General features: G+C 42.9%; 1 protein-coding gene across 10 annotated transcripts in view; it reads right to left on the reverse strand.

The window, feature by feature from the left end:
* Positions 1 to 18,715, reverse strand: part of FBRSL1 (fibrosin like 1) — a 592,776-nt gene that overhangs the window by 527,919 nt on the left and 46,142 nt on the right. The gene's annotated exons all lie outside the window — the stretch shown is intronic.

Here is an 18,715-nt window from a genome sequence, read left to right on the forward strand (position 1 = left end):
CCGGCAAGGCTGGGCTCAGGAGCTAAGAAGGATTAGACCTGGATATTTTTTGAATGAGAGATTAGCAGAAAATCCCAGGACTCTAGGCTGGTAACAGAGGTGGGGAGGCTGGCAAAGAATTACAAGGTACAGTAGAAAGCTCATCAGTAAAGGACAATATCTGTAGCTCAGGGTTGAACTGTGAGGTCCCTGGTGCTCTTGGAACTTGCTGGTTTTTTATAGACACTTCATTACCCAACTGGGTAGCATCCTCAATGCTGAGATGTTATCTAGTTTGGTAATGAAACATCTTCAAGAAAACCACCAAGAGAGCAGCAAGGATCCTTCAGATGACAGCTTATTTCATTAAATGGCAATTTAGGCCCAATTTGGGGGGGGATCTCAAAATATTGAGACTCTGCCTTAATTAACTCACTGTACATGGATGTAGAACATTCCTATGACAATTCTTAAAATTCAGTGATTTACTTACTTAAGAGGACTTATAGGGATGCCTATTTGATATCATAGGGACGCAGTGGCTCAGTGGCTAAGACCCTGAACTTGTCGATCAGAAAGGTCGGCAGCTCGGCGGTTCGAATCCCTAGCGCCGCGTAATTGAGGGAGCTCACTTTACTTGTCCCAGCTTCTGCCAACCGAGCAGTTTGAAAGTATGTAAAAAATGCAGATAGAAAAATAGGAACCACCTTTGGTGGGAAGGTAACAGGATTCTGTGCGCCTTTGGCATTGAGTCATGCCGACCACATGACCATGGGGACGTCTTTGGACAGCGCTGGCTCTTCGGCTTTGAAACAGAGATGAGCACTGCCCCCTGGAGTTGGGAACGACTAGCACATATGTGTGATGGGAATCTTTTCCTTTACCTTATTTGATATCATGATTCCAGGAGGTTCACGAGCAGCCATAAAAAAATGAGATTAAAAACTCGCAGACAGGAACATTAAAGAGACCTTATTGAAATCCATACACCATTTATTTCCTTAGTCTCACTGATTTGAGGAGGGCCCCAAAGATAGACCTGGAACGCAATAGCCAATCATTGCTACACTATTATCAAGAAAACCGCATGGAAAGGTCTATTTTATTGCACTTGTCAAGCCTGACCTCTTGAATGTGCTCTGCCAGAGGCATTGAAAAACAGACGGCCAAATTTGTGAGAGTTTAGCAGGCGGCCCTTAAAGACTTATTTTACCCGGCAATTATCTGAGAGCTTCTGGCCTTGAGTGCGTCATTCTTAAAACTGTGAAACCCCACCTATTGTCTAGAGGAATCAAGGCAGAAATTGTGTTGTGGTTTACAATTCTTGGTATATCCTCGAAAGATGGATTTCAGGAGGAGAAATGGGACCGAGATCAAATAGTTTTGAGGATGAGTCAGGGTTGTGTTTTTTTTAAAAAATTGGATCTCCCTTGCCTTGAGGTGACAGGTTAGGACCAACTTTGGCTGAGCTCATCAAACTAAAATGATGTACCGTATTTTTCGGAGTATAAGACGCACCTTATTCCCCCACTAAAAGAGCGTGGAAATGCTGGTGCATCTTATACACAGAATACAGCCATTTTTGGCCTCATGAAGGTCCCCCTCCCACATCCCATTTTTGCGAAAAACGAATGAAAAATGGGTCGTTATTCAAAAAACTGGGGTGTTTTTGCCTTCCCCCAGCCCCTAGGAGCACTCTGCAGGCTTCATCAGGGCTGGGGGAAGGCAAAAATGTATTTTTCTTACTTACCTTTTCGAAATTTTGGTGAGTCTTATATACCAGCCTGTCTTATAGTCCAAAAAATACAGTAGCTATTCTTAGTAAGGTGGGTAACCTGAAATGGCTGAGCAAATACAAACGTACTTTTCAAGTAGGCAGCTATTTGAAGCTACAACTGCCAAAACATCTTAGGGAGATATTTACATGAGTGAGATTCGAACAGCTGGACAAAACGGTCAGATGTGGGAGATTCCATTCTATACCCTACAACAAGCGTCTCTGCATTTGCGGAGCGGCAGAGGGAGAAAGCCTGGCTCACGTCCTATTGGACGGTTGCTTGTATAAGGAGGTGAGAGGCATTTACCTTGGTCCATATACCAAACAAAGGACCCATTGGGATCATCATATCAAAACAACTTACTTTATGGGTGTCCAGAACCTGAAAATAACATTGAACACAGTACAATACTGAAACAAAACGGTTCGCTTGATATCTGCAGACGTGGGACTGACTAGGGTAGATTGGCACTGAAATATAATTTTCTATTCCTTTTATTCTATTTTTATTAATCATTTTATTCTATGTAACATATTTATGTATTAAATTATATTGCAACTTATCCTATAACTATTCTTTGTTTCCCAAAAATAAGACAGGGCCTTATTTTAAGACTTAAGACAGGGTCTTGTTTTCTTTTGACCCTCAAAATAAACGCTTGGACTTATTTTCAGGGAGGTCTTATTATTTTTGAGGTGCAGGAGGAGGCGAGCGTGGTCACCTCACGGCTGCTGCTGTGTTGCAATATTTTTGGGGAGGGCTTATTTTAGCGCATGTGCTCAAAAGCCCGATTGGGGTTATTATCTGGGGAGGTCTTATTTTGGGGAAAACAGGGGTATTTTACCCTACTCTTATTTTATTTATATGATTGATTGATTGATTGATTGATTGATAGATAGATAGATAGATAGATAGACAGACATATATATAGATAAATAGAAGTATAGATATATAGATATATAGATATAGCTAGATAGCTAGATAGCTAGACAGACAGACAGATATACATACATACATACATATATATATATATATATATATATATATATATATATATATATATATATACATACACACACACACACATATACACACACACACACACATATATATACACACACACACATATATATATATATACATATATAGAGATATATAGAAGTATAGATATATAGATGTATAGATGTATAGATACACACACACACACACACACACACACACACACACACAAAAGCTAAGCAGAATTAGACCTGATGGTGTCTTGAATAGACTGGAGAGCTTGAGGCTGCAGTCTAGCCTGGAAGCCATCAAAGGCATCACGAGGAGGCTGTGATGAACCATTTCTGCCACGCGGCCAACAAAACCAGAGGCACGTGTCAAAGCCGCCTTCAGCAAATGAGCTGGGCTCAAGGGAGGCTTTGTTTTATGTCAACCTCAAGAGCAGACAAGCTTAGGCAGGGCAACGTCCATGAGATGAATAAAACCGTGCCATCTTTCTGCAGTGAAGCTCGGTTCTAGATACAGGTTGTTGTTGTTGTTGTTTTAACTAGCAGCATGCCTATTTCAGGACTTAACTTGCCTATCTTCTCATCAGCTTTCCAACCCAGCTGACTTTCATGCCTAAGGAGGGACTAGAACTCACCGTCTCCTGGTGATTGGCCCAAAGTCACCCAGCCGGCTTTCATGGCTAAGGTAGGACTAAAACTCACCGTCTCCTGGTGATTGGCCCAAAGTCACCCAGGCGGCTTTCATCAGTAAGGCGGGACTAGAACTCACCATCTCCAAGTGATAGGCCCAAAATCACCCAGCCAGTTTTCATGCATAAGGCGGGACTAGAACTCATGGTCTCCTGTTTTCTAGCCTGATGCTTTAATTTTCTAGTCCATAACCAGGTCTCAATATAGTCTGCAGGTTTTCATTGAGCAACCTTTGATAATAACCAGCTGGATTTCCCATGCCTAGCTACGTAGGTGTTTACCTGTGCTATTCTATGTTATGTAAGGCAGTGTTTCTCAACCTTGGCAACTTGAAGATGTCCGGACTTCAACTCCCAGAATTCCCCAGCAAGCATTCGCTGGCTGGGGAATTCTGGGAGTTGAAGTCCGGACATCTTCAAGTTGCCAAGGTTGAGAAACACTGATGTAAGGTAATGCTACCGGAAACTTCCCAACATGAACCGCAAGAGTTCTGTTGTGTTTTTTCCTCCCTTGCATAATTACTTCTCAAGACTATTGCTGTGGTTTTAAAGAACAACCGAATTATCAGCACAACCTGGCACGAAAACCCAACCCAGCTTCGATAGTGTCGGAATACAACGCCTAATTGTAAAAAGAAAAGAAAAAAATATTAGAATAGAATAGAACAGGGTTGGAAGGGACCTTGGAGGTCTTCTAGTCCAACCCACTGCTTAGGAAGGAAGACCTACACCACTTCAGACAAAGGGTTATCAAATTTCTTCTTAAAAACTTCCAATTTTGGAGCATTGACAACATCTGAAGGCAACTTCTGTTGCAAAGGACGGTTTTGCTGGAGTTTCTCCTTGGAAAAAAAGAGAAACAGAGAGAGAAAGGGACAGACAGACAGACACACACACACACACACACAGAAAGAGACAAAAACACAGAAAGAGACAAGAGACAGAGGGGGAGAGAGAAGGCTGAGAAACTGAACAAACCCTGTTTCTGAAGAACTGTACAGGAAGAAAGTTTTGCAGGGGAAAACTCTCCTCAAGAGATTATTCAGTTGGCAGGAAGGACCATGCAGTTCCTTTTGTGAGTAAATTCTACATTTGGTCCGAGTTTTCTATTCAGAAATACCATAATTGAGCAGTTGTCTTTGCTAACTGCAATACAGGTGGCCTCCTTAGGCTCACTGCTGACTAACCTTAATGGCAAATCAGGTATTAGAATTTAGCAGCTTAAGCATTTAAAAAGAGCTGGGAGCATTGAGCTGCAATTGGTTTCTGTCTTGTGGGGAGAGAATGAAATAGAACAATAGAGTTGGAAAGGACCTTGAAGGTCTTCTAGTCCAACCTCCTGCTTAGGCAGGAAACTCTACACCACTTCAGACACATGATTATCCAACCTCTTCTTTAAAACTTCCAGTGTTGGAGAACCCACAACTTCTGGAGGCAAGTTGTTCCATTGATTAATTGTTCTAACTATCAGGAAATTTCTCCTCAGTTCCAGGTTGCTTCTCTCCTTGATTAGTTTCCACCCACTGCTTCTTGTCCTGCCCTCAGGTGCCTTGGAGAATAGTTTGACTCCCTCTTCTTTGTGGCAATCCCTGAGATATTGGAAAAGTGCTATCATGTCTCCCCTAGTCCTTCTTTTCATTAAACTAGACGTACCCAATTCCAGCTCCTTATATTCTTCATATGTTTTAGCCTCCAGTCCTCTAATCATCTTTGTTGCTCTTCTCTGCACTCTTTCTAGGGTCTCAACATCTTTTTTACATCGTAGTGACCAAAACTGAATGCAGTATTCCAAGTGTGGCCTTACCAAGGCATTATAAGGTTTAACACTTCATGGGATTCTGCTGAATGCAAGCGGGGATTCAACCCATCGGCAAGGAAAGAATGAATGTGAAAGGCAGGTTTTTTTGTTTTTTGTTTTGCTTTTCCTGTCCTTAATCCAGACTTCTCAAAGTAAACACCAGCTAAGTTTCCGGACACTAACCGCAGAGCCTGGGAGCTGCTCACAGTGGTTTCGGTTTATTCTATATTAGTCTCTCTGTGTTTTTATTGTGATCAGGGCAATTTTTCACATTTGGCTAAGTATGCTTCGTGCAGAAGGAAGAAGTTAGTGCCTGAATATAGGCACTGTTCCCCTTTACTCTTATGTAAAGTTTTATACAAAATTCTTTATTTTGCAGTGGCTGATCTGGGAAAATATTTTGGTTTTGTGAAAAATAGCAATAGCACTTAGACTTACATACTGCTTCACAGTGCTTTTACAGCCCTCTCTAAGCTGTTTACAGAGTCAGCCTCTTGCCCCCAGCAATCTGGGTCCTCATTTTACCCACTTCTGAATGATGGAAGGCTGAGTCAACCTTGAGCTAGTCTGGATCGTACTGCTGACAGTGGGCAGAATTAGCCTGCAATACTGCCTTCTAACTACTGCATACTATGGGAAGGAAGAAAGGAAGGAATAAGGGAAGAAGAAAAGGAATAGCAATAGCACTTAGACTTACATACTGCTTCACAGTGCTTTTACAGCCCTCTCTAAGCGGTTTACAGCCTCTTGCCCCCAACAATCTGGGTCCTCATTTTACCCACCTCTGAATGATGGAAGGCCCTGCAGCCTGAAACAGCTGATGATCGGGAGGCCCACACTGAAATTGAAAGTGAAACTTGTTGTTTGCTCCACAAGGCAAATTGCTGGGAGGCAGATTTTTTTTGTGTGTGTACTAATCAGGCTGTTTGCTGCAAGGAGGTAAGTCAATAACTATAAATGCCTATAGAATGTTCAAATTATTAGACTTATTTTTTAAAGACTGATTTATTATTGTTCTAGACAACTTAACAAAATGAAGAAGCTTTTTAGAATAAATGCTTGATCTGAAGAGGTACGGTGCTATTGTATCTTCTTTGAAATAGTAGACAATAACGTATACTTCCAGAAAGTCACACCAATTTTAACAGCATCTGTACAAGTATAGCCTGAAATGTAACACCACAAACAGTGTATATCTTCTGTAGATAGCAGAAGTAGTCTGCAGTACTGCTCTCCAACCACTGCGCCACTGCAGCAAATGGATGAAGACCAAGTAACAGGAGAACCAGTTAGTTCTAGCGGTTAAGGCACTGGTCTGGAAACTGGGAGACTCTGAGTTCTAGTCTTGCCTTAGGCATGAAAGCCAGCTAGGTGATGTTAGGCCAACCACCAGGAACTGTGAGTTCTAATCTTGCCTTAGGCAGGAAAGCTAGGTGACTTTAGGCCAACCACCAGGAACTGTGAGTTCTAGTCTTGTCTTAGGCATGAAAGGTGGCTGGGTGACGTTAGGCCAATCGCCAGGAAGAGTGACTTTTATACATTTTATCTGCACATGCCTTCTCTAGATTCACGTTTCTCTCTTGATCGAATAGAATTTTTGTAGTTTAGTTTTGAAGTGTGGGATCCTCAGTGCTCTCTGAGCTTGGTGATATTCTTCCAAATGTTACTTGTCCCAGCTTTTGCCAACCTAGCAGTTCGAAAGCACATAAGAAATGCAAGCAGAAAAATAGGAACCACCTTTGGTGGGAAGGTAACTGCGTTCTGTGCACCTTTGGCATTGAGTCATGCCGGCCACGAGACCACGGAGACGTCTTTGGACAACGCTGGCTCTTCGGCTCTGAAACGGAGATGAGCACCGCCCCCTAGAGTCAGGAACGATTAGCACATATGTGCGAGGGGAACCTTTAGCTTTACCTAATCATGTTTCTAAACTGGTGTAATAAGCACAGAAAGAGAAGTAAATGACTGTTGCCCAGTTATTCTCTTTGGTTCTACATTACAAATCAACACTCATGGAATGCTCTACTGATCAATATTAATAGAAATGATTCTATCAATTTAACCCAGCATGGAATCAGGTTGTAGATCTAAAGGCTTTCCACCAGGGGTGAAATCCAAGCAGGTTCTGGAGAATCAGTAGTGGAAACTTTGAGTAGTTCAGAGAACCGGCAAATGCCACCTCTGGCTGGCCCCAGAGTGGGAAATGAATGGGGATTTTGCAGTATCATTCCCCTGCCATGCCCACCAAGCCACACCCACCAAGCCCCACCACGCCCACAGAACCGGTAGTAAAAAAAATTCACCACTGCTTTCCACCCAGGTTATCCACAGAAGAGCCCCTTTTAAAAGGGGGAGTGGGGGTCTCTTTTCACCTCCAAATTTGTACTATTTAGTTTGAAACATCAATCGTCAGAGCTTCGGGGACCTGGCTGTGATTGTGTCTTGCCGGTTGCGGGCTCGGCTGAGGCGGTTTCAGAGTTCCAAGCAATTAAATCCCTCTTCCGAAAGTTCCTGAACTCATTCCAAAAGCTCATTTCCTACTTTGTCAGGAAATTGTTTTGCTGCCTTATTGCTTGAGCTGCAAAATAATCCCAAAGAGAGGAGGAAGCTGGCTAAAGAGCTTTTTCTCCCGGCATCATTACAGCTGGCACAGCGAGAAGGAGGAGATGGGGGGAGGGGCAGGAGGAGGGGAAGAACTGTAGTGAGATGCGTTGCTACTTCTCATTGCCAACCATGGAAGCTGAAATGGCTTCCTCCGAAAACAGAATTTTAAATTCCTGCCGGTGAGCTTCCAGAGAACCATCTTCTGGTTAAGGAGTTGGGATGAAGCTGCCAGGGCTGAGGGAATTTAAGGGCTCTCAAGATAACGTCAGGATGGTGTTTCCTGGAGATATCCATGGTTGGTGGAACGTTCTTTCAAAAGAATGGGACAATATTGTGGCCTGCCAGCGGCCAGCAGAGCTGGAAGCAGAGTCGGACAGTGAGGAGGTCGGGGAGGAACATGGGCCAGTCCTGGAGTCTGGGGAAGGCTCTGATGAGGGCTCTGTGTCAGAGGCAGAGAGGGGATCAGGGCCGTATGCCAGTTATCAACTACCTTCAGATTTGGACATCAGTGAGGCAGACAAACAGTTGGAGCCTGTTCCCAGTGTGCGCATGGACAGAGTTGCCAAACGAAGGGAACAGCTAAAGAACAGGGGTCAACTTGGGAGTAAGGCCACAGGTGGACGATGAATGGCCCCTCCCAGAAGAAATAAAAGAGGAGCGAAAGGGGAGTGGAGTTTTCAGGAGACAATTAGTTCACTTCATTGGTTCGTGACTCTCCGAGGCTCCTTGCCAAGTTCTGCAGATCTCGGCCTGGCAGCTCTCCAAGCCAGATGAGGTCTGTGACTGTAAATCCTCCCTGGGAAGACTTTGCTGAATGAATGAGCAGAATTCAGTCAATTAATAAAAAGGGTTTTTTGTCAGACAAGGAGTCTGTGTCATGCTCTTGGGAAACCTCAGTCGTAACAGGTGGAACATTCTTTCAAAAGAATGAGACAAACTCACAGGGATTACGTCCGTCAATTCCCAAGAGTATGCAAAATCACACTCCCAAATTTGTGACCTGCATATGGTGGGAGGAGGGGCATTGTTTATATTTCTCCAGGTTGTAGTTGGGAAACAGGTCTTTCCAGCAGCAGTAGAGCTCATGTCTATTTCTTGGTTTTCAAGTTGTCCCTTTGCATGGGAGATTAATGTTACTTTAATTTATTTCCATAACTCAAGGCAGTAAACATACCCAACACACCTTCCTCCTCCTATTTGTCCACAACAATAACCCTGTGAGGTGAGGTGAGGTGAGAGAGAGGAACTGATCCAAAATCACCCAGTTGGTATTTGGGCCTAAAGCGGGACTAGAACTCACAGTTCCTGGTGATTTACCTAAAGTCACCCAGCCACCTTTCATGCCTAAGGTGAGACTAGAACTCACAGTTCCTGGTGATTGGCCTAGTCACCCAGCCACCTTTCATGCCTAAGGTGAAACTAGAACTCACAGTTCCTGGTGATTGGCCTAAGTCACCTAGCTGGCTTTTGGGCCTAAGGCAAGACGAGAACTCACAGATCTCAATAACAGATTTCATGCAGATGACAGAAAGGTCCCAGAAACTGCTCTTCAAAACTGATCTCTCATTGACATATTAGATTAAAACCAGAAGATGATTAATTTTTTTTAAATTCCTGCCCCCAGAGCCCTGAAGAGTTACGTAGAATACAAATGCTGTTAAAAAGAACCTCTATTCAAAAGAAATTCCAGTAATCCAAAATAACAATACTGTAGTATTGGTCCTGAGGACGCTTGCTCCTAGGGAGGAAAGCAATGGCAAATCTAGACAGCATCCTAAAAAGCAGAGACATCACCCTGCCAACAAAAGGGTGTATAGTCAAGGCTTTGGTTTTCCCAGTTGCAATGGATGGCTGTGAAGGTTGGACCATAAGGAAGGCTGAGCGCCAAAGAATGGAGGCCTTTGAACTCTGGTGCTGGAGAAGACTCCTGAGAGTCCCTTGGACTGCAAGGCGATCCAACCGGTCAGTCCTGGAGGAGATCCACCCTGACTGCTCTTTAGAAGGCCAGATCCTGAAGAGGAAACTCAAGTACTTTGGCCACCTAATGAGAAGGAAGGACTCCCTGGAGAAGAGTCTCATGCTGGGAACGATGGAGGGCAAAAGAAGAAGGGGACGAAAGAGAATGAGGTGGCTGGATGGAGTTACTGAAGCAGTCGGCGTGAGCTTCAATAGACTCCAGAGGATGGTAGAGGACGAAGGCCTGGAGGAACGTTGTCCATGGGGTCGCGATGTGTCGGACACGACTTCGCAACTAACAACAAGTATTGGTCTATATTAGAGCTCTAGCAATTAAAAAAAACTTATCAAGTCATATAAGATGTGTAACTTTCTGAACTGTTTGGATCAAGAATGGTTGGAGGGAGGGAGAGCGGGAGGGAGGGAGGGGTGATAAACAAACAAACCTGAAGTTAAGAAACTTGCCAAATGTATAAAAAGTGAATAACTTAAACTCATTCTATCAAGAATAACAACTTTTCTCACAATTTGGAACAAGGGCACAGAGAAACCCACATTCTGACAGAGCTGGTCAGAGCAGGGTTCAACTTTTCTTCCACCCTAGGCTTATGTAGTTTAACACATGATTCTAAGACATAATAGGGTGGGGGGGTTGTTTCTTGCTTTCTCTGATGTACAAACCGACTCCAATCAAGAAATCAACATTTTTCTGGCAGGGCAGAGGGTCAACAATGTATTATTCAACAAAATCTTCGTGTGTTGAGGCTATGCTGAGTTGTCAAAGCGAAACCCAGATACTTGGCTAATTCCTTATTTTGGGCTCCATCCTCTGGTAATTTGGAAAGACAAATCAGGACTCCCCCCTCCCGAACCAGTCACCATTGTTCATCGGAAAGATTAATTCTGGCTCAGCAAGCAATAGATAAAGCCCATCTTGACTTAATGCTGCATCTAATTACAGCTTCCATCAATAAGAAGACAGACAAATGCATACCCAATCAGTCCCCCTTGCACAAAGTGGCTGAATATAATTCTCCGGTTATTTAGTTATGGATTTCTTATTTAGAATTATTGTGGCTGTTTTATGCTATGTATCGTCGTTTATTAACTGCCAAGGGTTTTAGCAGATTACAGTGGATTACAAGTCAGAGTAACTGCAAACATACATAAATATATACACACATTCCAGGACTGTCAGTTAAATGGATTTAGAGCTAGCATTAGGATGTTATCAAGCAGCGCTAATAAATATAAATATAAGTAATATAAATATAAATATAAATGTATATATGTGTGTATGTGTGTATGTGTATATATGCATATATGTATATAGTGTGTGTGTGTGTGTATCTATATATCTCTATCTCTATCTCTATCTCTACCTACCTACCTACCTACCTACCTACCTATAATGAAATCTGGCTCTCTTACATCCATCAATTATATTTGGCAACCACCGCTGGTAAGGAAAGAGAAATGGTTAAGAATGCCAAGCTGCTAAAAAGCTCCTTTTTTTTAATTTTTCAAGCCCTTGAAACATAGCTATCTGTTTCAAAATTGTGGCTTGGACAAATTAATGTTTTGGCTTGCACAAACCCTCTTGAATTCCATGGGCAGCTAAGGCAATGTTTCATCCTAAGCAAAACTGTCAAAACATTTGGAGATTCTTGGTGGGGCAGAAAGAAAAGGGGAATTCAGTCCGCAGGATGTTTTTCGGTTCTTAATATTTGTGATTTCTCTGTTTGGGAACATGAAGAGGTTTGTCAGACTAAACAGGAGACACACTTATAGGATGCAAGGAAGAAAAAAGTTTCTCATCTCCTTAACACATTTTTTTTCCTTTTTGGAGAGGAGGGTCCCTCTGCAACAGGGGTCACCAACCTTTCAGACCTCAGGGACCACTAAATTCATAATTTTAAATCCCACGGACCACTAATACAACCGTTGGGTGGGCATGGCTAGGTGGTCATGTGACTGGGTGGGCATGTTCAATTTGATGTCACTCACATTGAGGGCGCTTTGCCAGCCTCTATTTGACCTTCCCCTCCCAGCCACTCCTCTCCTGACCGCCTGACCGCCTTAGGGCCCCAACAGGAAGCAGTTGTTGGAGCTAACCAGTGATGAAGCTCTCACAACTTCTGAAGGCAACTTCTGTTCCATTGGTTGTTGCCAATAAGAATTGACAATGACTTAATGGCATATAGCGCATCAATGAAATACACACACTGATCCCACAGATTAATCTGGAAGTACCATTTTCTCAGGGACTTATTTTCTTTTGATCCCCCAAAATAAACGCTTGGCCTTATTTTCAGGGAGGTCTTATTATTTTTGAGGTTCAGGAGGCGGTGAGCATGGTCATCTCATGGCTGCTGCTGTATTGTAATATTTTCAGGGAGGGCTTATTTTAGCACATGTGCTCAAAAGCTCGATTGGGCTTATTATCCGGGGAGGTCTTATTTTGGGGGGGGGGAAAGGGTATGATATGGAAAAGAAGAATGTAATGGTGTTAAACAAAACAAATAACAAGGAACCCTGGCTTGTAACTCATCCAAAGATGCAGAAATGTAAACCCACAAAGTCAGCACTCTCGTCTCAGGCTATATCAATTTTCCTTTCAAGACATCAAAGGGAACACCTTTAGAATTGTCAAGGTATAAAGCATCCTAAAACCATATTTGTACAACCTCTTTGTTTATGCTTAGAAGTTCCCGCGGTTGCTTTAATGTCTGTCCAAAGAGAGACAGAGACAGAGAGACAGACAGAGACAGAGAGACACACACAGAAAGAGAGAGACAGACACAGACAGAGAGAGAGACAGACAGAGAGAGAGACACAGACACATAGTGAGAGAGACAGACAGAGGGACAGAGACAGACACACAGAGAGATAGAGAGACGAAGAGAGAGACAGGGAGAGACAGAGAGAGAAAGAGAGAGAGGGAGGGAGGGAGAGAGAGAGACAAGAGCCACAGAGAGAGAAAATAAAGAGGGAGCAAGGGGAAGGGGGGGGGGGGAAACCTTTAAAAAACAAAGTACACAGCGTCAGCCTCCGGCTACTTATTCATGCTTCTTTTGAAGACTGCCAGGGTTAAGTTCAGCTCCAGTGATTCCCAAATGTTGTCAACAAGGACAATGGTCCTTTGTAGAAGAGGGGAGGAGGAGGGGAAAAAACCGGACTGGAGAACTTGAGATATTCTCTCAGGAGTTTGTGATCCACCCAGAAATTATCCCCACCTGGTCAAAAAATTTAAATAGCCTGCTCTGTTCTTTTCCATTCCACCAAGCCACAAAGACACTTTCCCTCCGGGATTTGGCAGAGGTTGTTGGTATGACAAAAGCGGCATTTGTTTTTGCGCGTCCTCAAACACACACACACCCCAAACACACTTCAGCTGCACATCCTTGCCGCCCTTAGGAACAGGCCAGAAGTTAAAAACACAACTCTGGAAGACTTTCCTAATCGGGTCTACGACAACTGGCCACGCAGCTAAACTCGCTGTGGCCAATTCTCCATGGATGGGCAACTTGCTGCGGGACAAGAGTTACAGTAATATTGAGGGGGGGGGGACGACCAGTGGTTAGAATCATTAAAGAAAGGATGCCAAAGGAGGGTCAAAAATGAAATGTGAATGACAAAAACTTATATATATATATATATATATATATATATATATATATATATATATATATATGCATGCATGCATGCATGCATACATACATACATACATACATACACATATAGATATATAGATTATATAAATTATAGATAGATATGCTATAGATAGATAGATAGATAGATAGATAGATAGATAGATAGATAGATAGATAGATAAGATAGATAGATAGATTGATTTAAGTGATTCAATTGAATTGTTGTATTGTCCCACAATGACTTGTCCCATAGGGAGTTGTCCCGTGCCCCTCTTAATCGCCTTGATCAATTTCCCATCCTGGCCCCACTCTCGGGAAGACTCCACACTTTCTTGACAAGCCATAGAATTTGTTTGCACAGAAGCCTCTGCTCTTTTTTGTTTAGTTTTTTGTTTGTTTGTTTTGATTAGGCAAGGAGTATTTTTAGCCACTGAGCTGTTGCAGCAGGATGCTTCTTTCTCCCTTCCCCTTTCTCTAGCAGACATTCTCTCTCTCTCTCTCTCTCTCTCTCTCTCTCTCTCTCTCTCTCACGCACACACACACACACACTCCTTCACACACACACATTCTCTCTCACTCTCTCTCTCTCTCACACACACACATTCTCACACACACATTCCCTCTCACACACATGGACATTGTTTCTCTCTCACATATTCTCTCTCACACACATTCTCTCATTCTCTCTCTCACACACACACACATTCTCTCATTCTCTCTCTCTCACACACACACACTCACTCACACACATACACACTCACACACACACATTATCTCTCTCACATACACACGGACATTCTGTCTTTCTCTCACACACGGACATTCTCTCTCCTTCACACTCATGCATTCTCTCTCTCACACACACAAACATTCTCTCTCTCACATACATGCATTCTCTCACACACAGACAATAACACATACACATATTCTCTCTCACATGCACATTCTCACTCTCTCACACACACATTCTCTCTCACAGAGAGAGAGAGAGAGAGGGAGGGAGGGAGGGAGGGAGGGAGGGAGGGAGGGAGGGAGAGAGAGAGAGAGAGAGATAGATGGGTTTTTGCTTTCTCTCTAAGTGGGAAAGTGAAAAATGTGGCTGATCTTTCTGGCAGTCGACCCGATGCATCTCAATTTGGTGCTTTCATGAGGCAATGCAAATGTTGTTATACTTCATACTTCAGCTCTTAGGCAAAAGGATCATAAAAAGAACAAGCTGTTTCTCCACGCTTTCCCAGCCATTTTGAGCTGGCTCCCCCCAAGGTTCAGAGAAGCAACTCTCCTGAGAGAATTAGCACGAAGGGGAAAAAATGTATCGTAGACGGGATGTGCTCTAATGAGTGCCAGAAAGTGCTTATTCCATTGGTTGAAGTGTAATTTGTATTTGTTCGTGGGCCCATGCCTCACTCAGGAAGAGAGGGGGAGGGAGGGGGGAGAGAGAGGGGGGAGGGAATGAAGGAAGGAGGGAGGGGGAGGGAAGGGGGGAGGGAGGGAGGAAAGAAGGAGATGGGGGAGAGAGAGGGAGGGAAGGAAGTGAAGGAGGGAAGGAGGGAGGTGGGGGAGAGGGAGGGAGTAAGGTGAGCAGAGGAGGGGGAGGGAGGGAAGGAGGGAAGGGTGGGAGGAAGGAATTCTTCATGAATATGTTTTGAAGGCTGGAAAAGATCAGAAAACTAGGATATTCTGGAGGGGGGGGTGTATACACCCATTAAAGAATGAGTACAGCCATTGTAGTGATTCAATGCAAGTCTTAGAATCCTACAATTATAGAATCCTAGGGCTTGAAGAGACCTTGGAGGTCTTCTACTCCAACCCTCTCTAGTCCTTATATTACTCTGGATAAATGGTTGTCTGATCTTTTCTTGAAAACTCCACCAATTAATTATTCTCACTGTCAGGAAATTTCTCCTGAGTTCTAGGTTGTCTCTCTACTTGTTATGTTTCCACCCGCTATTTCCACCAAAATAGCTATCGCTTGGATACTGAAATCAAACTTTAAAATCCTTGTGTTTCCTTCTCGTTTCCAAACTGCAAGTGGGATGCAAAACTCCCTCTGTTGATAAGAGCCCCATTTTCCACCTGCTTGGGGAATAGACAGACTTGGTATCATATTGTTTAGTTTTGGGCTGTTTGAGAATTCACTCCCATGCGCACCTGAGAACATTTGATGAACTGCCTTTGGAAAGAGCTGGTGGGATTTTTTTTTGGAAACTCCTGTTGATAGCAAGCAAGACATGAAGGCAAATTCACTCCAACTATTCCTTCAGAGGATAATCAGAACTGCAAAAAAAAACAATGGCTATCAACCTGCCTTCCATGGAGGATCTTGTACACTGCAGGAGTCAAAAGAGGGCTGTGAAAATATCTACAGACCCCTCACATACTGGACATAAATTGTTGCAACTCCTACCCTCAAAACGATGCTGTACAGCACTGCACACCAGAACAACTAGACACAAGGACGGTGTTTCCCCCGAATGCCATCACTCTGCTAAACAAATAATTCCCACAACACTGTCAAAGTATTTACTAAATCTGCATTACTATTAAAACTTTTCAGGGTTCATATCACCCATGGAAGCACACTTATGATTGCATGACTTTAACTTTGTTGCTTGTATCCTTACGATTTATATTGATTGTTTCTTATTATGATTTGATTGCTTACTTCTACCCTCTGACTATCATTAAGTGTTGTACCTTATGATTCATGATGTATGTATCTTTTCTTTCATGTACACTGAGAGCATATGCACCAAAGACAAATTCCTCCTGTGTCCAATCACACTTGGCTAATAAAGAATTCTCTTCTCGGTGGGAAGAAAAGGAAAGACTTGATAAGGGAAGTAGAGAGGGATAGGAGAGAGGGTAGAAGTGGGGAAGAGGAGGAGAGAAATGAGGAGTGGAAAGGGGAAAGAGGAGTTGGAGAGAGGAAAGGGAAGTAGAGAAGGGAATGAGGACAGAAAGGAGGTAGGGAGGGGGATGAGACAGGGAGAAGAAAGTGAACACACAAATATAGTGTATAGAGAGTAGAAGAGCCAATAATGGGTTTTTTTTCATTTTCTTTTGGAGAGTTGATGGTAAAATGAATTGATATAAACATTTAATAATACAATACAATGTTGGCTATGTACCATATTTTTCGGAGTATAAGATGCACCGGAGTATAAGACGAGTATAAGACGCACCAAGGTTTTGAAGAGGCAATTTTTTTAAAAAGTAGGTAGGTAGATAGAGGGATAGAGAGGGAGAGAAAGAGAGGGAAATACAATAGGTAGGTAGAGGGAGAGAGAGAATAGTTAGGTAGGAAGGTAGATAAAGGGAGAGAGAGAGAGAGAGAAGGTAGGTAGGTAGGTAGGTAGGTAGGTCGAGGGATAGAGAGAGTGAAATAGAAAGAGAGAGAAATATAGTAGATAGGTAGGTGGAGATAGAGAGTAGTTAGGTAGGTAGGTAGAGAAAGGGAGAGAGAGAAAGAGTAGGTAGCTAGGTAGGTAGAGGTATAGAGAGAAATAGAGAGAAAAATACAGTAGATAGGTAGAGAGAGAGTGTGTAGTAGGTAGGTAGAGGAATAGAGAGAGAGAAATAGAGAGAAATACAGTAGATAGGTAGGTGTTTCAGCTGGCACAGCACTTGATCAATACAATTCTCATCAATCAGTTAAAGAGCTTTCCAAAAGGAAAACAAAAAGTTTTTGCACTCTGCAAACCTCCCAAAAACGGTCCATTTTTCACGAAAACAGGCCCATTTTTTGCCAAATAAAATTTCATGCATAGCCTTATGGAGTCTTATAGAATGCTGCTGGGGGCTGGGGGGGGGGGACAAAAAAGAGTCCATTTTCTGCTCATTTCTGCCCACCCCAGCCCCAAGGAGCTCTCTGAAAGCTTCCATAAGGGTATGCACGGCCATTTTGGTGAAGGGTTGGGGCTTTGGGAGGCAAAAAAATTATGTATTTTGTATATGATGCACCCAGTTTTTCAGCCTCTTTTTTGAGGAAAAAAGGTGCGTCTTATACTCCAAAAATATGGTAATAGTATACATACGATTATATGTTATGAAAATGAAAAATAAAAAACTTTATGAAAAAAAAGAATTCTATTTTCTTCTGTTCTCAATTCTTACTCTTCTATTCCTCTCTTCTCAATTCTTATTCTTCTAACTCTATTCTTCTCTTCTCAATTCTTATTCTTATTCTTCTATTCTTATTCTATTCTCAATTCTTATTCTTCTCCTCTCTTTTAATTTAATTCTATTCCTGGTTCTAAACATCGGAGGCAAGCCTGAAGCTAGGATCCAGCCAAAGATATTTTTCCATTCTGAGCCACGTTTGTGGCCCTTCAGACGTATTTAGGAAATGATGGCTTTCCTTTTACAGGCTTCCCCCATTTAAGTGACGCTACTTTAACATATTAATCAAAAATCTGTAGAAATACAGTAGACGCTTGAATCTCTTTGAATTTCTCTAGGTGAACTTCCCTAGATTCATACCTCATGCCTTGAGTCGATAAACAAAAGTGTTCTTTTGTTCCCAATCACAAGGAAGTAGTTTAAAAATTATTTCTGGGTGCTGTTTTTCACCTTCATAGTCGAGTCTGCATCCCTGTGCTCACATCAAACACCAACCCAACGCAACGCTTCCTCAGGATCAACCAAGGTCAACTTGTTCAGTCAGCTGCAGTGATTTAGTCCATTTTACGTCTCCTTTTAAGACAACGTGAATTGGTGACCACTTCAGTTAACAGGGATGTGGCAGCTCAGTGGCTAAAACGCTGGGCTTGTCAATTAAAAAGGTCGGCAATTCGGCGGTTCAAATCCACGAGCGCCGCGTAACAGAGTGAGCTCCCGTTACTTGTCCCAGCTTCTGCCAACCTAGAAGTTCAAAATGCAAGTAGAAAAATAGGGACCACCTTTGGTGGGAAGGTAACAGCATTCCATGCGCCGTCGGCATTGAGTCACGCTGGCCACATGACCACGGAGACGTCTTCGAACAGCGCTGGCTCTTCAGCTTTGAAACGGAGATGAGCAGCATCCCCTAGAGTCGGGAACAACTAGTACATATGTGCAAGCGGAACCTTTACCTTTACAATTAAAGGGAGTGAATTCTCAAACTATGTGTTTCACATTTCCCAAAGGTGCTTTTTCAGGAGGCAACTGGTCTTTCTGTTTTTTCTTTGAAGATGTTTCTCTTCTCACCCAAGAATTTTCTTCGGAGCTTCTGCCAAGCAACGACCGTGGGAAAACTGGATTCACTTAACAA

Source organism: Thamnophis elegans, chromosome 13 (assembly GCF_009769535.1).
Source record: "Thamnophis elegans isolate rThaEle1 chromosome 13, rThaEle1.pri, whole genome shotgun sequence".
Classification (NCBI taxonomy): domain Eukaryota; kingdom Metazoa; phylum Chordata; class Lepidosauria; order Squamata; family Colubridae; genus Thamnophis; species Thamnophis elegans.